Consider the following 26,421-nt stretch of genomic DNA (forward strand, 5'->3'; position numbering starts at 1 on the left):
TTTGTGTTTGAAAAAATAATTGTTTGTTTTTGCTTTATATATTGTTTCGTGTAAGTAAATTTGCAATAAAAAGTGATTTAGAATAAAATATTTTGTTATTATTTTAGAAGGCTTTTATCAGAAGTCATTATAATATATAATAACAGTACTGCAAAGATAAAGTCACGGATAAAGCTAAGTGTAATAAAATCATGGTTAAATAGGTGGTAAAAATTAATATGTTACAAATTTTCAATAAATTGGTTGCCAACGTCCATACCACGTTGAATACGCCGGTTCTCGTCCGATCACCGAAGTTAAGCAACGTCGGGCGCGGTCAGTACTTGGATGGGTGACCGCCTGGGAACACCGCGTGATGTTGGCTTTTTTACTTCTCGTTATTTTAAATAACGAATTATATATACACAATACAGAACAAATTCTGTTAACTCTCTCTTCTACATCTGACATTAATTAAGGACATTGTATATATATGTACATATATTAAGGGTTTTTATTACAATTCCCTTAGTTCTCTGTCATTGCTATTTTCAAAATAATCGTCTCCTTATTAATCGACCACTGAAACTAGTAATATTTTGAGTATAAAAAATAGATATCAGACATAATAATTATTTAACTATTCATTAAAATTAAAATATATAATCGTACTTTGAATTACCATAGAGTCCTCGTAGAATTTAGGTCCTCTCCTGCATAGAAGAAATGTAATTTACAGGCTACTTCCCAGTTTCTCTGTGTGTATAATACTGTGTCCAGAAAGCACATGTGACGAAGCTCGAAATATAAGTTCATTTTAAAGTATTCAACATAATGCAACCAGTAGGTTGTATTATGGTGAGTTTGTTGATAAGGATTTATGTGGGCCGATCCCGGCGGCACTGCAATGCCGGGCCGACCCGTGACGGGAGTGGAGCGAGCCCCGAACATCCCGTCGGTTTACAAAAATCAGTTTAATATACTGGTCCCGACATGCGGGAACTTTCAGATATTAAGCTGAAAAGAACAGATACTACACTTTGATCTTAGCCAAAAGGCCGAGAAGCGATACTCACGCACTGACTACGACCGAGCGTCATTCAGAGAGCAGAAATTTTACTACCGCAATGTACACGAAGGCAACGGATTTCGTAGCGACATCTAGTGGCGCTTTGTAAAGGACGCCGCCGATGTAGAGTCCCTTACGTTATTAGTGATTTCCATTAGACACATTTTTTTGCCGGACTCGAATGAATATGAAAGGAGTAGTCACGCAGTTTAGTTCGACATACGATATCATGTTAATTCTAAAATACTCAAATTCTACTTATGTATATTTAAGGTTATTCTAGGAACCAGTTACCACAAAGATTATTATTATTCTTTAAAACCTTCAATAAAAACTTCAAATCTAATACAGAGCAATATTAATCACAATATTTCGGATTTAAAAAACTTTTACAGATATTTTTTTAAACGTCAAATATATAAAATAGTAAAACTAAAAAAAGAATACTCGCATTACTACATGTTTTCTGTGTTTCATAGTTCGATGACGAGTGTGAGACTATAAATATTATTGAAATATAAAAAATTACCATGTAAACTCTACATTTTGTCTGGTCGTAGGTAGTTCCAGATGATTTCAATCAACACATGCATGTAAGTTATATTGTCATACTCTACATCTGTTGTCGCTACAGTCATCCACTAGATGTCTCTGTAAGTAAACTGGTCGTATTCTGCATCGCGGTGATAAAATTTTTCTCTCTTCGATGACTACGCGCGTCAGACGCGGCTACGGTACTCTGGTTTCCCTTCAAAACGTATAAATCTTTCGCCTTTTACTAAAGATTTCCGTGGAGGGGAACTCTCAAATGAGTCTAACTCTACTTTTTGAAGCCTCACCCTAGGTGAGGTTAATAACAGCCTCTAATTCATAACTTAATTGAGATTTATCTGTATTGTTCACTGCTTAAGCTTTTTTAAATATTATCTATTATTACGTATCAGGGTATAATAAAATTTATATTGAGAGCGGATTCAGTGAGACCGTGGCCGTGAACTCCGTCTGCGTAAGAAAACAATAAGAAACAATGAAAAACCTTAAGCTCCGTATGCGCCCTGCCTCCCACTCGCGCGTTATAATTTCGGGATGGGGATACCTGATCTTGATAAAAAGTACCCTAATGTACTCCTTATTACATCAGCTACCTGCCAATAAGGTCCCGTAAAAATTGGTCCAGCCATTTCGGAGATGAGCCGGAACAAACAGACAGACAGATTGACAAAAATTGTAAAAAATGTTATTTTTTTGTATGTACCATATACATATTCATATACATGTTGTAAAAAACGGTTATTTCAATATTAAAAACAAACACGTCACTTCAATAGTTAAGTGAAAGGTTTTAAATACACAATGTAATCTACGCAGTTATGAAAGTTACGTAAGCTACCAACGGAAGGCCGAAGAAAAATCAGAAACTACTTTAAACTAATTTTATTAAAAAAAAAATTTACAATAGAACTTAATGTACGACCTGCTCCATAAAACCTTCTACAATGTCTAATGGTTGGTGAAATTATCAAACTATATTTATATAATTATAAAATTCCTATCAATGGAAATCATTGCTGGGTTTAAATTCTACATCATTGAACATACACGAGAAACAAGAACATCATTCCAGAGTGTCTGTTGCTTAATAAATTAATAGTTACTTATCCACGGTAGCCCTTGTCAGCTATTTCTATGAGAACTTGTTTATATAACTGGATATAAAACATCTCATTATTCACTAAACACATTTAAATTAAACTACTTTAAGAAGTCTATCTCTTATGTTCCGTAGTTCCTCATGCTCATTCTACTAATTGATAAATCTCATTCAGCCGGTACACCATCGAAAGCAGTCATAAAGAGCAACGAACTGCAGTACACTAAGACGTAAGGTATAGTGTTACAGGATATTTTTAACCTCACCTAGGGTGAGGCTTCAAAAAGTAGAGTTAGACTCATTTGAGTGTTCCCCTCCACGGAAATCTTTAGTAAAAGGCGAAAGATTTATACGTTTTGAAGGGAAACCAGAGTACAGTAGCCGTGTCTGACGCACGTAGTCATAGAAGAGAGAAAAATTTTATCACCGCGATGCAGAATACATCTAGTTTCCTTACAGAGACATCTAGTGGATGACTGTAGCGACAACAGATGTAGAGTATGACAATATAACTAACATGCATGTGTTGATTGAAATCATCTGGAACCACCTACGACCAGACAAAATGTAGAGTTTATTTCAATAATATTTATAGTCTCACACTCGTCATCGAACTATGAAACACAGAAAACATGTAGTAAAGAGAGTATTTTTTTTTAGTTTTACTATTTTATATCTTTGACGAAAAAAAAAATATCTGTAAAAGTTTTTTTTAATCCGAAATATTGTGATCAATATTGCTCGGCATTACATTTGAAGTTTTTATTGAAGGTTTAAAAGAATAATAATAATCTTTGTGGTAACTGGTTCCTAGAATAACCTTAAATATATATAAGTAGAATTTGAGTATTTTAGAATTAAAATAATATCGTATGTCGAACTAAACTGCGTGACTACTCCTTTTATATTCATTCAAGTCCGGCAAAAAAATGTGTTTAATTGAAATCACTAATAACGTTAGGGACTCTACATCGGCGACGCCCTTTACAAAGCGCCACTAGATGTCGCTACGAAATCTGTTGCCTTCGTATAAATCGCGGTAGTAAAATTTCTGGTCTCTGAATGACGCTCGGTCGTAGTCAGTGTGTGAGTATCGCTTCTCGGCCTTTTGGCTAAGATCAAAGTGTAGTATCTGTTCTTTTCAGCTTAATATCTGAAAGTTCCCGCATGTCGGGACCAGTATATTAAACTGATTTTTGTAAACCGACGGGATGTTCGGGGCTCGCTCCACTCCCGTCACGGGTCGGCCCGGCATTGCAGTGCCGCCGGGATCGGCCCACATAATACCTTATTGTCATTCTCTCTATAATACAAGCTATTGGTTGCATCATGTTGAATACTTTAATATGAACCTTTATCTCGTACATCGTCACATCGTCACATGTGCTCTCTGGACACATAGTATTATATACACAGAGAAACCTGGAAGTAGCCTGTAAATTACATTTCTTCTATGCAGGCGATGACCTAAATTCTAAGAGTACTCTATGGTGATTCAAAGTACGATTATATATTTTAATGTTAACCAATAGTTAAATAAATATTATGTCTGATATTCATTTTTTAAACTCAAATATTACTACTTTCCGTGGTCGATTAATAAGGAGACGATTATTTTGAAAATAGCAATGACAGAGAAATCAGGGAATTGTAATAAAAACCCTTAATATATATACATATATATAATATGTACTTAATTAATATCAGATGTGGAAAAGAATAGTAAGCAGGATTCGTTCTGCATTGTTATTTAAAATAACGAGAAGTAAAAAAGCCAACATCACGCGGTGTTCCCAGGCGGTCACCCATCCAAGTACTGACCGCGCCCGACGTTGCTTAACTTCGGTGATCGGACGAGAACCGGTGTATTCAACGTGGTATGGACGTTGGCAAATGCTACATTAAACATTGTTGGCATATAATATTAAAACGGTGACGTCTGTTCAAAAAAAAAAAACAAAAAATATATATATGTATATCGAATTTAATACAAATTCGTTGTTTGAAAAGAGAGAGAGAGAGAGAGACGCCAGCCTCGCCGACGTCACTAATGTCACTTTTTCCATGACATTTTAAAATGAAACTTCCAAGTCTTGCAAATGTCCTTGTATTTCTCAAAGATTCTTCGTTGACACATTCTTCAATGGTCCGCACTCACTGAACTCTGCTGTCGTGCGTCGTATTTATAACAAAATTCAAACATAGTTCTAGTCTCCTCCAAAACAGTATTTGATTTCGTTTTACTTTTAACAATAACTATAAACACCAATAAGTTTTTATAATAATTGATGACAGCCTCAAGTTATTTTCATATTGCATCCGTCATTAATGCTGATAGCGCCGATACGGCCATTCTGGCAGGCGGTACGTGCCCTGCACCTGCCTGGTGCAGAGTGTTCTCTTTTGGTTAGTTTTCGTTATTTTCTCGTACCCGTCGTAGGTCTTGCCAGGTTCAAGAATTGATGCTTCATCATTCGAAGTCATGCCGATATATACTACGTATTCTCTCATTCATTATAAGAACTACATGTACTGAAGGTGATGTTATCACAATATAGTGAGTGTCCGTTTGTACATAAAGAAAAATAAAACACAGATAATGATTTTGTTTACACACAAATTGTTCAAATAACTAAGTATTTACTTGAGAGCCTGTTATAAGTAACATTGAATTTTACATCGCATTTTTAAAGTAAATTATAATTTATTTTCATTCCTCGAGACTCAAAAAAAAAAAATCTACGCAAAAAAATACAACCGAGATGTTTTTATTTCTTTTGTTCCACGTATTTTTCTTATTTTTAAAATTTAATAGCCTGTAGGTACTCTCTAGTTTCATCGATATCAATTCTAATGTTTTGTAAACAAGCATAGAAAACCAAATATCAAACACTATTATGTCGGTTTGAATAGATTTTAATGCGTATTTAAAGCGACTGATGTTTTGAATGTTGTTTTTTATTTCACTACTGAACATTATTCAATTAAAATTTAAATTCTTATTACATACACTATATACACGCCAACAGAACAAACTAAAACAATCAACTTTTGCAGAAAATCTTTTTTAAAAATATATTTTGTAATAAGGACTACTTAAATTGAAGAACAATCTGCAAATATACTAACGACATGCTAAAGGCGGGTGTTGGAATTAAATTGTAAAAGATCGAAACAGAAAAAATAAAAAAAACTTGAACTGTAGAAAGTTGCAAAGAGAGAACTTTGGGATATATTCTCTAGCAGAAGTGAAACTTTACGACTACGCTCCAGCTAAATTTCAACCGTTCCGTTTGAAATATTCATCGACCTCAATGCAGTTCTACTAAGAAATAAATATTTTTTATTTTCCAGCTGTGAAAAACACGAATCATCTTCAAACAATTTGTAAAGTCTGACTATTCTACTCAGTACCTATTCCTTTAAATGGATAGTCTGTCACTGTCTGTCACTCTTTTCCTATCTCTAAATATATTAACTCTTAAGTTATACATTATAAATTGCGAGTAGCCCACATCCAGCCCTTCTCTCAAATCGTCATACACTACATTTACCTGGACTCCTCTAAACCGTTTTGCTTCTGTCGAACATCCGATGGTCTGGAGACATGACCGAACTACTTACACTTCATCACACAGCTGGAGGAGTAATTTCGGCTCTATTGACCTTCAATTATGTCTCCAAGACGTCCTCCAATGCCTTTGGGAATAGTTTCGTATAGATCAGATTTCTTCGTTTTACACCCTGTTTTGGATCGGTTTGGTTGCTTGTCCTCCTTTATTATCTTGGACGTCAAATCGTTATAAAGAACTTCCACTATGTCGGTGACGGCTTCACCTAAGAAATATTATAATTACTTGAAAAGTTTCAGATACGCTGGATTGTCTGGATTCTCATGAATTTTACAAAAAAATTTTTTGTCTCTTCGTAACCTCAAATTAACGGATTATTACAAAACGAATGTTAAAGCATATGCGATACCTACTGCAAAAATGCAAGTAATTTTTTTTTCCTGTTTCTTTATCCCGTCTAGTATCTAAAAGGGGTTTATCAATTATAATCAAATCTCTCTCAAAAAGTATTTTATCTTCTTTTAAGTTACTTAAAAAAATAAAGTTCTTAATTCAAGTGTGTTGTAATTATGGTGATACTCCTTCGATTAAGGCTCGTTTTTTATACATCTTTTTTTATACCGAAGAGGCATTGTGTTGTAGTACTTCCTTACTTCCATTGTCTCCAAGTTAGTATCTAAAAAAGGGCTTTGAAAAATCAAATAAAAGGTCAAGAAAATGTTGGCCCGTCTCTCATAGTGGGTTTAATTTGTGGACAAAGTCGCAGGTAACAGGTAGTCTTATACAAAATAACAGTTTTATAATATACGGCAGAGGATATTTTTGATATGACGTTAAGTTTCATGTGTACAAATATACCTGTACATAAAAAATATGAGTCACTGTCCCATGTTACTGCTCCTAGTAGTCTGTATGTCTGTCCGTCATCATGGTTGCTGTAAAGTAGTCGAAACTTTGGGAAAATTTAAAATAAAATAATAAAACTTATTAGTATATACGAAAAACATGCGTAGTTTTATTTTAAGAACGTAAGTGTTAATATTTCATGGAAAGCAGAACTAAAAAAGGTGATAAAAAATCTGAGCAACGGAATTTCATTTTCGGCTTTGTCCCAACATTCTGTTCAGACTTATTAAAATAGTTAAGGCCTTTAAGATTAAATTAAGTAAAACAGTAATAGTAAGTAATAATAAGTAATGTTTTATTAAAGAAGAATAAAAACTGTATATTTTACATTTGAAGATATTTTTCCCTCGTTAACTGAACATAATAACAAAACAAAAACACTTGACATAAATCGCATGTGACCGATGTAAGTAAAGCGAATCTTTACAATAAATATCAAATATTATCCCCGTACACTTAAATACTACAGTATCAATAATATAAAAGTGTGCGAGAAGGGATAATTATATCGACAGCCTGCGCTCCACTCACACTCACCGTCACTGATAACTCTTGGTTAACAACTATGGAAAGGATTGAAAGTCAATAATGCGAAAGTGAAAGAAAATAAAAATTTTAAATAGGAACTTTGGTTTGAAGTTGAAGGAGTTCGAAGAAAAAAAAAAACATCTAATGAAAACAATGACGTTGGATAGGAAACGAATCATTAGGGGCAGTTTTCGAATTCCCGAGTAATGTTGATTCCATGGCACTGTTTTATCATTATCACTTTTTATTATCACTTTTTATATCACAAAATGTATGTTATACTCATATAAATGGTTTTTTACATATTCGTCTTTATATAAAATTCAAATACGATACTGAAATGTAGAATACATACATAGCAAGTCAAAGAAATCTAAGTACAAGTACCAATCATTTGTTTCTGCGACAACAAGGTGAATCATATAATTTGTTGGAATAAACTTTAAAACATACAATTCTATTTAAAACTAGTCTTTATTGTTTTCAATCTCCGTTACTGTTGAGTAGAGATGGTTTCAAAGTCAAATAGTGCTCATTATACGTCATCAGTAAGATAATGATCTGAGAAAAAACAGTGAGTCATAATACAATAGTTTTACTTTGTCTCTTTGCTATTTTGTTATAAAATATAAAGTCGACCACAGCGATGTGCCAAGAGATTTCGTAGTATCAATTAATATGTTGATGACATACTTAGCACTTGTAGCATATTTATATTATAGCAGTAATGAATGTCCTTTTTTATTACTTGTATGTCCTAGACATCAACAAAGTGTATGCCCTAAAGAATCTGCTGATAACATCATTTGAAAATAAAATATTACTGTCCTCAGTAACATGAAAGTTTCGTCGTATGTGGGCAAAGGAAGTTTTAACTTGATCGGAGTGTTATGAATAATTCAACGACACATGTTACAAAATTTTTAATAAAATTTTCAATAATACTCCAAGAAATAAAGGTTCGTTAGTTTTTAAAATAAAATTGCTGTTCCGAAGAGTCATTAGACCTCTGTTTCAACTTGGCTGTTATCTGTAGCTACATAAATACACGGATCGTCACGAGCCAGCCGCTGTCGTGAAAACTAATAACTAGCTGTTACCACGATGAAAATGACGAAATTTCAACTCGTTGCCCCTCACCCAGATTCCTTTAAAATAACCGGAACTTTGGTTAAAATGCAATATAATAATCGCATATTATGTTATAAAACTAAAGTTTGTTTCATATGAAAATAATCGCATACTTTTATGACTACACTAGTTTTTAAGTAAATTAATTGAAAAATGCACCGAACATGTCTTAAGCTTACTTACTGTTTTTAAGAGGACTGAGTTATTAAACTACCCTCAAATTTTTAAATCCTTGTATTTGTATATAAAGTTTAAAAATCTTGGAAATAAAAACAAAAGCTACAAGCTATATTTAATACAGTTGTAGTTGTCAGGATTTGTCTTATTTTTATACATTTTTATGCCGAGGTTCATACAAAAGTCAGAAAGCATTGATTCAGTTTTTGACACTAGAATAAATCAAAGTATAAAAAGATTTGTCAACAGATTGCGACGCGATCGTTCAGAGCTCGAAGGATGTTGGATTGTGGCTATTTTTATGTCTCGTTGTTATATATTGGAATATAGATTTCAATTACAGAAATTAAAATACACTTATTCATACTGTGTTGTGAGAATTAAACGTTATCCGTTCTATTTATTGTTTCGTATTAAATTCACCGTAATCAAGTTTGCTTTGCATAATTTTATTTATACGAATTTATACAAGATTACCCAATGTTCGAACTGTTCCTTAATAACATCTAACAATCTCAAGGAACGGTGTGTTTTACGAATGACGTTGTATCTGTCCAATAGAAGCGACGGTTTGAACTTATATGAAAATGCTCTCTGAACGAATTGAACATTCACCGCAAGTTGATTTTATATGAGGAGGATTCAGTACCCGATCAAGACTAGTTGAGGAGAGCATTTGGTAACATCTATTGTGGGCTAATTATTATCTACAAACATATCATACATGTCTTAAAATATATGTTTCATAAAGTTTAAATATGAACAAAAATAACATTAACTAATTGTAGATATTATTAAGTAATTAATTCGGATTATGAACATTTTTTCAGTTATAAAAATGTATCGTAAGCATAACAAAATGTATTATCTAATCTCGACTATTACTTACAAGTTATATAATGGCTTAACACACAATAGATTAAACCTCTATTGAGTTGGAGGACTTCATTACTGTTACAATACAAAGACTTCCCGCAGACGAATTTAGTCTTTTTGAAGGGATTTCCGATGAGGACTTACTAACAATATCATATCTTAACTAACAGCTTACTATTTCTCGAAGGGTAATGTGAATATTTAAGATTCTAGTTTCTAATGCTTGAGATAATACAATTTTGTATTAAATGGACTTGTGGAAATTGTTTTAAAACTAAAAATAATACTTTGGTGTATCGTAGAGTTTCTCCTATATGTCTAGATAAGATTTCAAATGAGAATCACATTACTAGAGACCGTTAACTCATTAAACCTAATATTAATCAGATTAATGAATAAAAAACGTGTAAACCATCTTGTTAAGGAACATTTTTATACGTATTAGGAATAAAAATAGTAAAGTAACTTTTCTTTTATAAAATAATCTAAATGAAAACACAATTATTATCTTATGTTTCTATTAATTTTTAATATAAACGTCACAGAAATATCGCCGCAGTTAAAACTAATTTTCAAGGAAACAGACAAACCACAAAATTATTAAACCATGTTAAGTTCCAACTTCTCCTATTTGCAACAGGAGTCAGGTGCTAGGATTATCGTCACCACTCTATCTGCCTCAATCATTTAGACCTCATTATTTCACTTAGCCAGTTGTAACTTATATCGGCTGAGAAGTCAAACAGTAATTGTATGAAGATTAAAAATTACTAATCCTTTATTATTTTTTCTTTACAAATATTTATAACAATATACTAAGCTTCGAATTTAATGTACTTTGTCTCGCCGTGAATATCTGACTTCGTGTGTACATTATACTTCGAATGATAACACTATTTACTACTAGGTTTTGTCCACGACATTGTCTTCGTTGTGTACAGAGTTCTCTCTGTATAATGTGTCCTTACTACAGCAGATACATATGTTACCCAAACACCAGCGACATCTATTATTTGTGTTAAATAACTTCATTCCACGTATAGCTCTTAAGATGTATTCTCTTGCAAACTTATATCAGATATAAACATATTGCAACGTTTGCAACTATATATAAAGACCTGATTATGTTTAGTCCATTATTTCAAGTCAGTACTTAACTGTATTAAGTACGCTCGCTGTTTTATATATTTCGCTGATATGACTCAATTAAATTTTACAATAATGTGTCTTAATGTTAGAACTCGGCTTGGCAGAGGATTTCAGTTCAATATAAATTTAGTTCATTTAATGAATTGACGATACATATTTGATGTACATTTCCTTGCATTTGACTATATCAGAATGACTAAATAGTGCAATGACCTTTTTAGATATTTCTGGTATATACATAATATGAATATTTGTTTGTATCTAAATAAAATTTCAAGATGTCTTTCTCAATATTAACCAACTTACGTGTTCGGTAATAATAGATTCATTCAAATAAAATAAATTACTTAATTAAAAATATATAATTACATTCACAGCATCTGTACAAAGAGAACTTAAAAGTTTCTCTCTTAATAGGAATAAATCGTTTTCCTCTTGTTAATATCCACCAATAACTTTTAACGACAGCGGCGGGCGAGTGACGCTCCGTTTGGGATTGCAACTAACTACAATGTGAAGCTGGAATAAAAGTAAAGGTTCTGGGCATATTTCCTATCTAATTGAACCAAAACAATATCTTAAATATCGTTTCAAAGCATTTGATCTCCTGTACTATTTATAAAAGCAATCATTTTTAATTTATAATATATTTTAAATGTATAATAGCTTTTTTTTTGTCATTAAATGGCGACCTTCGAGAGATTCAATTTGAAAATATTTTCAATAAGTAACAAATAAAATTGAGTTTCTTGTCAGGTGACGCCTCTGCATCTCACATTACTTTCTCATTGATTAAATGTAGCCATTGTGTGGTACTCATTGTGTACCTCCGAATGGAAACTAAAATTATTATTAAACGTCAAACTATAAAAGTAATTTCTCCCTCTATTTGTACATGAACAGTATAGCTATCTGATATGATACAGTATTCAGTTGAAAATATAAAAAAAAATCATTTTCAATTAATTATTTTTAAATACATAGCATTGAAGTTATTACGTTTTTCCTTAAATAAATACGGCACCTATTGGGGGCTGGAGTGCTTTAAACAGTTAGGCTTGTCACTACAAATTTTGATTGATTTAAATTTTATTCAAGAAATATTATCAATTGTCATTTTGTTCATGAGATACGAAACAAGGAAAAACAATCACTTATATTAAAACTGTTAGTTTTTGGGCGTTTTTTGTATACATTTTACTGTAGTTTGATTATCCTCCCTTTTATTGTATAGACAAAACAATACTTAATTATTTTATTTGGCAAAGAAATATAAAACAACGTTGTACTTGGAATCTCTTGATTTGGACTCTTTCCGTTTTTGAAATATTTTTCAAACAGTGTCTTATTAGCTATAGAAGGAGTTTCTGAAGTTGTTCTATGAGTTCCACGGTACGCCATAACTATTGTTCAATAGGAAATCCAAAGAATACAGCAAATACTAAAGACTCCTTTTTAGAGTTAGGTACTTGAATTCTTTATTAATATACGTCATTGAGAACTATAAAAGGTACCGATAGTTGATAAGTTGGTAGCCGTTTAAACATGTTTGATCATTGTCACCTACGAAACTGCCTTGAAACCGATTTAAGAAGATAATTAGGAGTACATCACAAATTGTTGTCTTTGGGGAAATCGCCGATGTAAATATCAATATTGTTCAATTTCCGAGTTATAAGCCAAATTTTACAAACAATGCAACCACAAAGATAAAAATGTACAGATTCTCAAACATCGAAAAAATCCAAAGGGAACTGTGATGATACGTAGTAATTCCTTGTAAAATAAATTAATGTCCATAAGTAAACAAAACGATGTATAGTTTGTCACAAGGATTGTGTGACATGATATGTCATACTTATTGCAGATGATCAGGACAATGTACAATTCAATTCTAAATAAAATTACACTTGCTCTTTTAATATGTCCTACAAGACTTGATAACTTCAAGAGCAGAGAGTGTTGGTTTTCATATAAACATCTTATTAAAATAAAATAATAAATTTAATGTTAAAGACTAGACAAAACTCGTGTATGATTTTTATTTGCTAATGTTCAAAAACACTTTCTATTCTGAAACGGATCTTCCTTTTAATTGAACTTACTATTTTGTTATTTTTCATCTAACAAAACATTTCTTTTCATAAACCTTTAATAGCGCTCCTTCGAATAAAAATATGGGTTAGGTTGTAAGTTTTAAAAGCCTATGTAATTGAGTATTATATAGTAATATATATGAGGGCCTCTGTAATAGAGCATTACTTGAGATTATATTAGTCCTCTACAAGACAAGTGATAGCGTCCTACAAATAACTCGAGTAAAATAACTCGCTGTAGTGCGAGTGAATTTATTTATTATGCTTAGTTGTGATATCTTCTTTTATATAATCTGGTGGTATAATTTAATAATACTATGGAAAGAATTATAAATAACCAGTTGTTACTAAAAACATCTCACATAAAAGTCAAGCGAACTCGGGTAACAGCGGGTATTACATGTGTACTATTCCGTCTATAATTTTTATTATATAACTTTGAGTGTATATACAGCCTTATTAAATATTTTTGGTTTAGATTTCTACCTTATAATAAAACAGCACTTATATAAAGATCTACAACGTCACAAAGAAACTATACCCAAATGAATAAATCCTATTTTCTTGCTGTTTATTTGTTCTGGAAAAAACATTTGTTTCTAAAACATCTTTACTTATTTGGGATAGTATTTTCTATTAAAAATAAATTATTTATCTAATACTCGTCTGGACTTCAATGACCTTGAGGCAACAAATGTATTTGCTTTTTAAATAAGAATGATCTCGGACAATTATCTTTTTTCATTCTAAAGGTGGCAAACAAGCAGACGGCCTACCTGATGGGAGGTAGTTGCCGTCGCCCAAGGACATCCACAATATAATACTCTGCATACAATAACACAGTAGTTAGTTCTTCATGCATTCAAATGTAAGAAAAAACAATATTATGTAGGAGCATGTATGGCTTTTGGAAGAACAGCACTGCAAAATTCTGCTTTTAATTTATCTCCAGTTCTGATAGAATTTTGACGGCTGTTAACTGTTTCTACAAACAAAAGCAAACCGGAACTTGCGTAATGAATTGAAATATTCCATTTACATTAACAAATCTCAAATATCGTTCGTTGTTATAACCATCATAATTGCGTTTTCAGCGACGACACATATTTTAATCACATCATTATAAGATAATTCTGGTATAAATTATGTCAATACATTATTTTATGGATCTTGTTTGTCTTTTTGTTGTAGCTCTTATTTTGCTTCAATAATAATTTAAAGGAAAACTGTATGAATCTAATAATATTTCCTCACTGATATATTAACTGCGGAACGTGAGCAGTCTCTGTGAGTCATAAAGTAATATCACAAATATATAAAACGTTCACTGAAAGCCGTTTCACTTCGTTCACTTTTAGCGAATCACTGCTATTCAATACATTTAACAATTTTAATTTCAAATACACATATTGCTCGTTAAAATTCTCAATAGTTAACTGTAAAGTATTATATTTTTGTTTCGTTTATTTCTAATACATAAGAAAAATATAATTTCTAATATACTGCTATAAAATAATATAACGGTAAAGGTTTAAGACAGACATATTAAATTATTTTTTACTTGACAATAAAAAAATAATAAAATGATTTCATGATTTTATTCGTCAACAATTTCAACAGGAAGCAAATAACGTCCAAAGGCTTCCTTCTGAAGAATCACTCTTATGTTCAATCATGCTAAGTTTAACCGCTGATGCTGTAAACCTACACCTTATATTAATAGTTACATTCCAAAAACAATTTACCTGACATGCAATACATCAAAAAGAATAGTTAATATCGTAAATATAAATTAAAATCTATTATTATTCAAAATTTCGAAGTGAACAATGGCAGAGGTAGAGATAGGAATTATAATATACATTTAAAATAAGTGTATATAATATTCACAAAGTCGTTAATATATTTGCTTAAATTTTAGTTCTATATTTGATTAATGCAATGAGTCAATGACATTGGCAGTCAAATATAACGATGTGGTTAAAAGAGCTATCTCTTATTAAGATTTTTGTAAAGGAAAGCCTGGGTATAAAGATAGTCCTGCATTAGTATCGTGCTTTAAAAAATACGAAGAAATATATTATTAGAACTTAATTTATAAATATATATATACATATGTATGTGTGTTCTAATAAAAAGTTATATCTACAATATTTAATTAAAGAGGAAATAATCATTGTTACTAATCAATTATTATCTATATTAATGCAAAATTTATGACGTGAAAAAACATATTTCCATTCTTTCCTACACCCGTACAACTTCACAAATATTCTCATTTTTTATCATATAGGTAAGTATAATAGGAATAGTTATTACTGACTATTTATCACCTTCTAAAGGTGACGCTAACAGAAATAATAATGAGGCTGTTTGAAAATGTTAGAATAATTACCATATATAACAAAAATGTTACCAGGATGATTGCAATTAAAAACAACAAAATTGCAAAATACGCTCCGACATTTGTACTATAAGAACACTCTTGACAAAACCTCCAAAAAACATTTTTTAGGACCGATTATTAAAAACACTACACTTGTTATTAATATTCGTCAGTACCTATTAACAATTCCTACATCAAAGTATTAATAATGTAATATTCAGCTTACACTGAATATATAGAAAATATAGGTTGTGAGGGTACGATCTCATTGTTCTACAGCTAAGAAACCTTCAACCTCCAATACCTAAACCTTTTTCGTGACGTTGCCAGATTTAATTTTTAGAACACTCTTTACGTTTAGATAGCTTATTCTCTTAAAATATTCAAAATGAATTCGGGCTAAGCAATTTATAAAATAATTAGATTATCCATTGTGATAACATCATGTGCGTAAGAACATAGTTCTTGTAATAAATAGGAGAATAATATACATGCATATATAAGTACCTTTTCTTTCAGACATTTGTGTGTCAAAATTATATTCGAATTATGTGTTATGGGATGTTATTTGCCAACGTCCATACCACGTTGAATACACCGGTTCTCGTCCGATCACCGAAGTTAAGCAACGTCGGGCGCGGTCAGTACTTGGATGGGTGACCGCCTGGGAACACCGCGTGATGTTGCCTTTTTTACTTCTCTTTTTTTAACAACGAATTATATATACACAATACACAGCAAATCTTGTTTACTTCATATATGTACATACATATTACTGTTTATATGTCTATATATATATATATATATAATATTTAGTAATTTTTTTTTTCCAATTCCCTTTCATTGCTATTTTCAAAATAAGCGTCTTCTTATTAATCGATCACGGAAACTAGTAATATTTGAGTATAAAAAATGTATATCAGACATAATAATTATTTAACTATTCATTAACATCAAAATATATAATCGTACTTTGAATCACCATAGAGTCCTCTTAGAATTTAGGTCATCGCCTGCATAGAAGAAATGTAATTTACAGGCTACTTCCAGGTTTCTCTGTGTGTATAATACTATATACTATATCCAGAAAGCACATGTGACGAAGTTCGAGATATAAGTTCATATTAAAATATTCGACATAATGCAACCAATAGGTTGTATTATAGAAAGATTGTTAATAAAGTATTATGTGTGGGCCGATCCCGGCGGCACTGCAATGCCGGGCCGACCCGTGACGGGAGTGGAGCGAGCCCCGAACATCCCGTCGGTTTACAAAAATCAGTTTAATATACTGGTCCCGACATGCGGGAACTTTCAGATATTAAGCTGAAAAGAACAGATACTACACTTTGATCTTAGCCAAAAGGCCGAGAAGCGATACTCACACACTGCCTACGACCGAGCGTCATTCAGAGAGCAGAAATTTTACTACCGCAATGTACACGAAGGCAACGGATTTCGTAGCGACATCTAGTGGCGCTTTGTAAAGGACGCCGTCGATGTAGAGCCGTAACGTTATTAGTATTTTTCAATGGACACATTTTTACTAGGACTTTAATGAATATAAAAGGAGTAGTCACGCAGTTTAGTTCGACATACGATATTATTTTAATTCTAAAATACTCAAATTCTACTTATGTATATTTAAGATTATTCTAGGAACCAGTTACCACAAAGATTATTATTATTCTTTTAAACCTTCAATAAAAACTTCAAATGTAATACAGATCAATATTAATCACAATATTTCGGATTTAAATAAGGTAAACAGATATATTTTTTAAACGTCAAAGATATAAAATAGTAAAACTAAAAAAATAACTCTCTTTACTACATGTTTTCTGTGTTTCATAGTTTGATGAGTGTGAGATTATAAATTTTATTGAAATATAAAAATTACGATATAAACTCTACATTTTGTCTGGTCGTAGGTGGTTCCAGATGATTTCAATCAACACATGCATGTTAGTTATATTGTCATACTCTACATCTGTTGTCGCTACAGTCATCCGCTAGATGTCTCTGTAAGTAAACTAGACGTATTCTGCATCGCGGTGATAAAATTTTTCTCTCTTCGATGAGTACGTGCGTCAGACGCGGCCACGGTACTCTGGTTTCCCTTCAAAACGTATAAATCTTTCGCCTTTTACTAAAGATTTCCGTGGAGGGGAACACTCAAATGAGTCTAACTCTACTTTTTGAAGCCTCACCCTAGGTGAGGTTAATAAAACCTCTAATACATAATTATGACTTATCTGTACAGGTCAGGGTATAATAAAACTTATGTTGATAGCGGATTCAGTGCGACCGTGACCGTGAACAGTCCATCCATGAAGTGCCTCGTACATCTGTCGCTGTTGAAGTTGTCTTTCTGTTTCCTCGATTCCAGAACTTTTCAGTCCAAGTCTAGAGATGTGAATTATTCGAAATGTAAATTTTTTTATTTTAAAATACTTCTGTTTTGATATCCTAATTCATCGGATTCAAACGTTATTCTTATATTAAAAGGTCATTACTTGGTTAACAATTTGTTTCAGTCGGTATAATGATTGAGGCTCTATAGACGCAACATGAAGGGGAAACTTCGTGAGGGATTTAATTAAAATCTTTTTTTATAAATGAGAAGATATTTTATTTCATAGATAAGTACTAATTTTTATTGTTTAACTAAACATGTTTGGGAAACTATTGCACTGATATTATTATAACCAAGGGGCCAGGCTTAGTTTTATGAATCTGAATGTGTCCAGCTTAAAGAAAATATTGCTTGAATTGAAATACAAGTGAATAACATACAGATAAGAAATCACTGACTCTACATGTACCAGGAGTCAAACCTCCGTAAACGTGACGTTTCAGACACTTTGTTCATTATTACTGAAGCTATGGTGACCCTTACTTTAATCAGGGACTTTATTGCGCTTTTAATTAATTAGGACATTAAATCCGGTATTATTTTAAGTCTTTGTAAAGTATATTAATCAATATTAGGCAAATTGTCACTTTTAATTTAATCTTATTTATCAATCGTAATATTTCTTAATAGTGATAAAGAAATTAGGTTAAATGGCATCACCCTCTGCACAAGATTTTGAGAATAAATATCTTCAAAGAGTACCATTACAATTATTATTTCTTTACTTCTATTTTAAAGTTTCTTATTAATTTTATTGGTTATTTAAGTTATGACAATGGCACAGAAAAATAATCTGAATTCAAAGTTTAATGAAGAAGTAAAAAATGCGGATACAATGTAGACTGCAATACTAACGCGACTTACGGAACTAAAACCTAAAATGTTTACATCGAAATATGCACATAGAATAAGGCTTTCATATTATGAATAATGAATAATATAACCTCATCTGAGATCCTTAAAAAAAGACTAAATTCGTCATTGGGAAGTCTTTGTATTTGTAACAGTAATGAAGTCCTCCAACTCAATAGAGGTTTAATCTATTGTGTGTTCAGCCATAATGTAAGTAATAGTTCAGATGCCTTTATGTATTATATCGTATGAGCGACTAATCGTCATTTTGTTTGCACATTTCAAGCACAGAACAGTATTTTATTGGCAAAATGACATGAGACTGTTTTCACTATTCCATTTCCTTTCGCGTAAAATACCAAAGAGTTGCGTCTAAACTGTTTCGTTTTGTGTTTTTGCTTTTAATGATTGTCGTATTTAAGCTTGGTCTTTTAATGTGACGGTAAATAAAAGAAAAGCACACTATGTCGTGACCGCTTGGTATTGATATGACAAAGTAAAGAGTGTACAAACACGGAAATGAGATTTAATTTAGTTAGCAAGTAATTACACACAGTTGAATAGATTTAATTCTGTTGTATCGAATGTCGTATCTTATATTTAAAACAAATAACCATATGAGATGATATAATAGTGTTATGTTCCACAATATTTCTGTATTATTTATTTATAGGTTTTGTGTAAAACGCGTGTGCATAGTATTCGTTGTAACAAGTCCTGTAAAATGAAATTAGTTCCTATGATCCACGGTCGCCGTCGTCACCTCGCTAGTTTTGTCAATTATGTCCGTTTTTTATTAAATTAAAAGTTTGTTTGTTGTTTTAATAAAAAAAAAACCTAATAATGGCGTTAGACTTTTTAATATAATTATTTCATTATGTCATATATTAATAGACAACGCAATATGTTCAGCATCTTAACGCAGGATGTTTAGTCAAATTCTACTGTTGCTGTTATATCAAATTTCATAAGATTCAATATTTTGCTTTAACTCAGTTTATCAGCTGTATACAATAAGCAAGCATGTTATGAGATTATTCCTCATAGTGGTAGCTGGTAATTAGATTTCACGACAGCGGCTGGCTCGTGACGCTCCGCCTATTTATGGAGCTACAGATAACAGCCAAGTTGGGACAGAGGTCTAATGACTCTTCGGAACGGGAATTTTATTTTAGAAACTAACGAACCTCTTTTTCATCGAGTCTTATTTAAAGTTTAACTACTTTTATAATAATACCTCGAATGAATTAATTCGCATACTTTAATATATTTCAAATTCAGCAAGGGAGAATAAGTTTTTATTTTTAAAACAATCTAAGAAGAAAACTCGTTTTAAGATTAATATTATTCACAGATTCTTTAGGACACTATTTGTTATAACTATTAGTAGATATAGCAACCGCCTAGTCGCTTGATACAAACGACCCCAAAGGATCTTCATGTGTCCTATAAAAGAGACGTTGCTACCCTCGGGTCTCTTCGCTGACTGGGTTTGGAAACTTGCAGATGAGTAGGAATAACACATTATGTATATAACTTATAAGGTACAGCACACATGAACAAAAAATAAAATAACTGTCCTACGACCTAAGGATCGACACTCGATTAAATACTACTGCCGAGAGGTGTATGCTGACAATATTCACTTGAATGGTTTGAAACCAAATCTATAAATAATAATACTTATATTACATTAAAAATACTTTCCATATGAAAAATCCTTTATTTATCGATAAGTTATTTTGTGTATGTTAACAAAAATGTTGTTGTAATTCAAATATAAATAATCTTAGCACATCATTTACGCATTGTTTTCAAAGCTTTGTTCATTGTCTTGTACTTGCCGCGTAAAGTTTAAGCATTCTGTATACTATTATTTATTGCCATAAAGAACTTATGTTTTCCCTTTATTCCTCTTAGCATATGTGCCTTATTTTGATGAGGTTATAATATAAGAGTTAAAAATTATTTGAAAAGGAGGAATTATAAAGAAGCCAAAATATTATAAGACGTTCAGAGAATAATTTTCAAGCAGTTAAAAATCCTAACCTATACAACCTACTCTTGCCAATTAAAATGAAAATCAACCAAATATATTAGTACTTACCTTACTCGTCAGGAGACCGTTATCAGTTATTGTAATACGGATAATGAGTTCATCCTTGTTAACAAGTGTTTTACGACTGTAATATTGTTGGACAGCGTTCCAACACTCGGTTAAGTTAAATTTACTCATTAAAGAGGTTCACTTATTCCGTAACGCACCATTTAAACATATCATTTTAAACCTCAATAATTTGTTGAGAAAATCCTTCGAGTCCACCCAATTAAGTGTTAATTAAAAAAAATACTAATTTAATTTTATTACTTTAACTAATAATTTGTAAATTTTAATATTTTTTTAAAGTAATAAAGAACTACTACTTTTTGTGTTTGAAAAAGTAATTGTTTGTTTTTGCTTTATATATTATTTCGTGTAAGTAAATTTGCAATAAAAAGTGATTTAGAATGAAATGTAGTTGTAGTTACAACTTACAACATGCATTATAATATTGACGAAGATAAGTTATTATTTGCGTGCTGTGAATATTCAATTGTTTCCTTAACGTTTTAAAATTGAGACTCATCTGCTATACTATTAGAACCATAATAATGCGAATGGAGGATGCGAGTTATCTGAAGGGATGCCCTCACGAGCAGAGAGCTGATATAAGAAGGTATGACTTTATATGTTTAGTTTAGAAGGTTTTATTCAAACTTATTACAATAAATAATAACTGATCCACAACGACAATTCACGGGTGAAGCTAGTATAGCTTTAGTATGGAAATGTTCAAATACGGTGTAAAACTAAATATGTAATATTTACAAATTTAATCTTGTTACTAAAACTTGTGATTTGTAATTTTAAATTATTGAAAGGAGTTATGAGCAATTCTTACTTTTTGTGTTTGTAAGTATAATTGTTTAGTTTAATTTATACATTATTTTGTGTAACTTTACAATAACCAGTGATTTAGAACTAAATATTGTGTTATTATTTTAGAAGGCTTTTATCAAAATTATTATAATATATAATAACAGTACTGCAAAGATAAAGTCACGGATAAAGCTAAGTGTAATAAAATCATGGTTAAATAGGTGGTAAAAATTAATATGTTACAAATTTTCAATAAATTGGTTGCCAACGTCCATACCACGTTGAATACACCGGTTCTCGTCTGATCACCGAAGTTAAGCAACGTCGGGCGCGGTCAGTACTTGGATGGGTGACCGCCTGGGAACACCGCGTGATGTTGGCTTTTTTACTTCTCGTTATTTTAAATAACGAATTATATATACACAATACAGAACAAATCCTGTTTACTCTCTTTTTCTACATCTAATATTAATTAAGTACCTAGTATATATATCTTATAATTTCGAATTATAAGATTGAAATCACCAACCCATCTTGAGCAACCGTGGTGATTAATGCTCTAACCTTCTCCGTGTGAGAAGAGGCCTTTGCTCAGCAGTGGGCTCCTATAGACTGATGATGATGATGATATATATGTACATACATATTATATTTCGTGTTTTTTTTATTAATTCCCTTATTTCTCTTTCATTGATATTTTCAAAATAATCGTCTTAGTATTATTGGAACACGGAACGTAGCATAACATATGAATAATGTACAAAATATAAGGGTGTAATTGTTGATTAACATTAAAAAAATTAAAATATATAATTGTACTTTGAATCACCATAGAGTCCTCTTAGAATTTAGGTCCTCTCCTGCATAGAAGAAATGTAATTTACAGGCTACTTCCCAGTTTCTCTGTGTGTATAATACTATATACTATATCCAGAAAGCACATGTGACGAAGTTCGAGATATAAGTTCATATTAAAATATTCGACATAATGCAACCAATAGGTTGTATTATAGAAAGATTGTTAATAAAGTATTATGTGTGGGCCGATCCCGGCGGCACTGCAATGCCGGGCCGACCCGTGACGGGAGTGGAGCGAGCCCCGAACATCCCGTCGGTTTACAAAAATCAGTTTAATATACTGGTCCCGACATGCGGGAACTTTCAGATATTAAGCTGAAAAGAACAGATACTACACTTTGATCTTAGCCAAAAGGCCGAGAAGCGATACTCACACACTGACTACGACCGAGCGTCATTCAGAGAGCAGAAATTTTACTACCGCAATGTACACGAAGGCAACGGATTTCGTAGCGACATCTAGTGGCGCTTTGTAAAGGGCGCCGCCGATGTAGAGTCCCTTACGTTATTAGTGATTTCCATTAGACACATTTTTTTGCCGGACTTGAATGAATATGAAAGGAGTAGTCACGCAGTTTAGTTCGACATACGATATTATTTTAATTCTAAAATACTCAACTTCTACTTATGTATATTTAAGGTTATTCTAGGAACCAGTTACCACAAAGATTATTATTATTCTTTTAAACCTTCAATAAAAACTTCAAATGTAATACAGAGCAATATTAATCACAATATTTCGGATTTAAAAAACTTTTACAGATATTATTTTTTTTCGTCAAAGATATAAAATAGTAAAACTAAAAAAATTACTCTCTTTACTACATGTTTTCTGTGTTTCATAGTTCGATGACGAGTGTGAGACTATAAATATTATTGAAATATAAAAAATTACCATGTAAACTCTACATTTTGTCTGGTCGTAGGTAGTTCCAGATGATTTCAATCAACACATGCATGTAAGTTATATTGTCATACTCTACATCTGTTGTCGCTACAGTCATCCACTAGATGTCTCTGTAAGTAAACTGGTCGTATTCTGCATCGCGGTGATAAAATTTTTCTCTCTTCGATGACTACGCGCGTCAGACGCGGCTACGGTACTCTGGTTTCCCTTCAAAACGTATAAATCTTTCGCCTTTTACTAAAGATTTCCGTGGAGGGGAACACTCAAATGAGTCTAACTCTACTTTTTGAAGCCTCACCCTAGGTGAGGTTAATAATACCCTGTTACACTATACCTTACGGCCTACGGTATTTATTGTACTGCAGTTCGCTACTCTATGTGGCTGCTTACGATGGTGTACCGGCTGAATGAGATTTATCAATTAGTAGAATGAGCATGAGGAACTATAGACGGAACATAAGAGATAGACTTCTTGAAGTAGTTTAATTTAAATGTGTTTAGTGAATAATGAGATGTTTTATATCCAGTTATATAAACAAGTTCTCATAGAAATAGCTGACAAGGGCTACCGTGGATAAGTAACTATTCATTTATTAAGTAACAGACACTCTGGAATGAAGTTCTTGTTTCTCGTGTATGTTCAATGATGTAGAATTTAAACCGAACAATTATTTCCATTGATAGGAATTTTATAATTATATAAATATGGTTTGATAATTTCACCAACCATTAGACATTGCAGAAGGTTTCATGGAGTAGGTCGTACATTAAGTTCTATTGTAAGATTATTTTTTAATAAAATTAGTTTAAAGTAGTTTCTGATTTTTCTTCGGCCTTCCGTTGGTAGCTAACGTAACTTTCATAACTACGTAGTTTACTGTGTGTATTTAAAACCTTTCACTTAACTATTAAAGTGACGTGTCTGTTTTTAATATTGAAATAACCGTTTTTTACAACATGTATATGAATATGTATATGGTACATACAAAAAAATAACATTTTTTACAATTTTTGTCAATCTGTCTGTCTGTTTGTTCTGGCTCATCTCCGAAATGGCTGGACCAATTTTTACGGGACCTTATTGGCAGGTAGCTGATGTAATAAGGAGTACATTAGGGTACTTTTTATCAAGATCAGGTATCCCCATCCCGAAATTATAACGCGCGAGTGGGAGGCAGGGCGCATACGGAGCTTAAGGTTTTTCATTGTTTCTTATTGTTTTTCTTACGCAGACGGAGTCGCAGATAAAAGCTAGTAATTTATATAAAGAAACATTAAAATATAAAACCAATCATTCTGGTATCTATCGATAGTAACTGTTAACTAATAGTCAACTGTTATTCTCAGATTTCGTACTTTTTAAAGATATTTTTTGTATTGTTGGCTTAGTACCTTAGCGAACAAAGATCAAGAGCTATGTCAAGACATAAAAGACGAAACTTCTTAGCATTCAATGGATATACCGAACGGGTGCTGGATTCATCGCTTTCAGGGAGAAGAGCTTCCACAGAGCCTGGGACTTGCGACTCGATTGTAGATTTAGAGGGGCCATATCTAAAGCGCGTTAAACGCCTTTTTTTTTTTTTTTTGGTAACGAGGGGAAATCTTCTGAAAGACTTCCGACCGAGGGGGAACCCGGTCGGGGTATGTGGGATTTTTACCCACTAAAACCACCTCGACGTTCTCGGCGCAGTGCGTAAGCTAGTGTAACGGGGACGGCCTGCCATTCATCCGTTCACTACGCACGAGCCCCTAAAAGGGGACTCCGCCTTCGGTAGGAGAGGTGGGCCCCACCCACACCCCCCTTCCTTCTCCAAGAACTGCCTGCCAGAACGTAAGGCCTGCAGCTCTCCATTTGCCTGGATCATCGGGCATCGGATTACCCCTCCGACACCCGCAGGCTCCTCTCACTGGGGAGGCATTCGGCGGGCATAAGCCCGCTGCCTACGACCCAGCCTACGTCGGCGCATCGGCGCCGAGGAGGGATCATCTTCCCTCCCCCTTTCGGCAGTCTCCTTCCGCGAGATGACAACCTCACAGAAAGAGACCACCGCCGCCCAGGCCCTCTCACTACCTACCATAGCCTTGACTACGGCCGGCAGCGAAAGGTCCGCGCCAACTTCGGTGATTAGTTGGCGACGTTCCGCTTCCCACGAAGGGCACTCCGCTAATGTATGGTCGGGCGTATCATCCACGCAACTGCAATGGTGACACGCCGCCGTCGGCTCTCTTCCGACTATGTAGCACAGATACCGCCCGAAGCTACCGTGCCCCGAGAGGATCTGCACCAGCCGGAAGGTCAAGGAACCGTGTCGGCGATCCACCCACTCCTTAAGGAGCGGTCGAATCGCCTCCACAGTGCGCAACCCGGCCACTGGCTCGGAGAGCCGCCGCCTCCATCGACGGAGTAGCTCCTCTTGTGCGGAGCGTCGCCAACCATCCACCGGATCCCAGGGCGGATTCACACCCTGGGATCGAGCTCGTGCGCGCCACTGGTGCACCTCCGCCAGAACTTGGGCGACCAAGTCCCAGGGAGGCGTGGCCGGGGACGTGGGATCGGGCGGCGGGCGGTCTTCTAGACTACCCGCCGGCCAGACCGTAACCCTCATTGAGAGGACACGGGGGCGTCAGCTGCGAGGAGTAAACCTCTATAAAAAATCCCCAAATTCTCCTAGTTGCGGGGCGCGGCTAGGGGATGCTTCTTCGGGAGCGGCTGGGGGGTATCTCAGCCACCGAGCGACCAAGGGGCTCCCGCCCCCGAGGCGGGACGACGATGTAGGTCATCGGAGAGTTTTTATAAAATGAAAGCGAGTTGTAAAAACGATTTACCCCAGGAGGGTACCAGCCGCGCCGCGGCTGGAGAATCCCTCACCGGTTCGCCGGTCTGCCCCTCGTATTCTGGGGGGGGCAACAACCGCTTCGGGAGTCCTTCTTCTAAGGACTCTCTG

The 26,421-nt window shown here is 33.5% G+C and overlaps 12 non-coding genes across 12 annotated transcripts; 7 read left to right on the forward strand and 5 right to left on the reverse strand.

Annotated features, from left to right (window-relative positions):
• The first annotated feature begins 245 nt into the window (after positions 1 to 245).
• On the forward strand, positions 246 to 364 carry LOC133318907 (5S ribosomal RNA). The gene has a single exon (XR_009752640.1). It is a non-coding gene; the product is annotated as a 5S ribosomal RNA (ribosomal RNA).
• Positions 365 to 856: 492 nt separating this feature from the next.
• On the reverse strand, positions 857 to 1,049 carry LOC116773726 (U2 spliceosomal RNA). Its single transcript, XR_004353726.2, has one exon. It is a non-coding gene; the product is annotated as a U2 spliceosomal RNA (small nuclear RNA).
• Positions 1,050 to 1,782: 733 nt separating this feature from the next.
• On the forward strand, positions 1,783 to 1,899 carry LOC133318929 (U5 spliceosomal RNA). The gene has a single exon (XR_009752662.1). It is a non-coding gene; the product is annotated as a U5 spliceosomal RNA (small nuclear RNA).
• A 1,059-nt stretch (positions 1,900 to 2,958) lies between these two features.
• Positions 2,959 to 3,075, reverse strand: LOC133318926 (U5 spliceosomal RNA). The gene has a single exon (XR_009752659.1). It is a non-coding gene; the product is annotated as a U5 spliceosomal RNA (small nuclear RNA).
• Positions 3,076 to 3,791: 716 nt separating this feature from the next.
• On the forward strand, positions 3,792 to 3,984 carry LOC116777152 (U2 spliceosomal RNA). Its single transcript, XR_004354013.1, has one exon. It is a non-coding gene; the product is annotated as a U2 spliceosomal RNA (small nuclear RNA).
• Positions 3,985 to 4,471: 487 nt separating this feature from the next.
• On the reverse strand, positions 4,472 to 4,590 carry LOC116777090 (5S ribosomal RNA). Its single transcript, XR_004354000.1, has one exon. It is a non-coding gene; the product is annotated as a 5S ribosomal RNA (ribosomal RNA).
• Positions 4,591 to 16,090: 11,500 nt separating this feature from the next.
• On the forward strand, positions 16,091 to 16,209 carry LOC116777106 (5S ribosomal RNA). The gene has a single exon (XR_004354003.2). It is a non-coding gene; the product is annotated as a 5S ribosomal RNA (ribosomal RNA).
• A 497-nt stretch (positions 16,210 to 16,706) lies between these two features.
• LOC133318912 (U2 spliceosomal RNA) lies at positions 16,707 to 16,899 on the reverse strand. Its single transcript, XR_009752645.1, has one exon. It is a non-coding gene; the product is annotated as a U2 spliceosomal RNA (small nuclear RNA).
• Positions 16,900 to 17,625: 726 nt separating this feature from the next.
• On the forward strand, positions 17,626 to 17,742 carry LOC133318927 (U5 spliceosomal RNA). Its single transcript, XR_009752660.1, has one exon. It is a non-coding gene; the product is annotated as a U5 spliceosomal RNA (small nuclear RNA).
• A 4,229-nt stretch (positions 17,743 to 21,971) lies between these two features.
• On the forward strand, positions 21,972 to 22,090 carry LOC133318906 (5S ribosomal RNA). The gene has a single exon (XR_009752639.1). It is a non-coding gene; the product is annotated as a 5S ribosomal RNA (ribosomal RNA).
• Positions 22,091 to 22,741: 651 nt separating this feature from the next.
• LOC133318913 (U2 spliceosomal RNA) lies at positions 22,742 to 22,934 on the reverse strand. Its single transcript, XR_009752646.1, has one exon. It is a non-coding gene; the product is annotated as a U2 spliceosomal RNA (small nuclear RNA).
• Positions 22,935 to 23,666: 732 nt separating this feature from the next.
• Positions 23,667 to 23,783, forward strand: LOC133318928 (U5 spliceosomal RNA). The gene has a single exon (XR_009752661.1). It is a non-coding gene; the product is annotated as a U5 spliceosomal RNA (small nuclear RNA).
• The last annotated feature ends 2,638 nt before the right edge of the window (positions 23,784 to 26,421 follow it).

The sequence above is a fragment of the Danaus plexippus genome, chromosome 8, assembly GCF_018135715.1.
Source record: "Danaus plexippus chromosome 8, MEX_DaPlex, whole genome shotgun sequence".
In the NCBI taxonomy this organism is placed as follows: Eukaryota; Metazoa; Arthropoda; class Insecta; order Lepidoptera; family Nymphalidae; genus Danaus; species Danaus plexippus.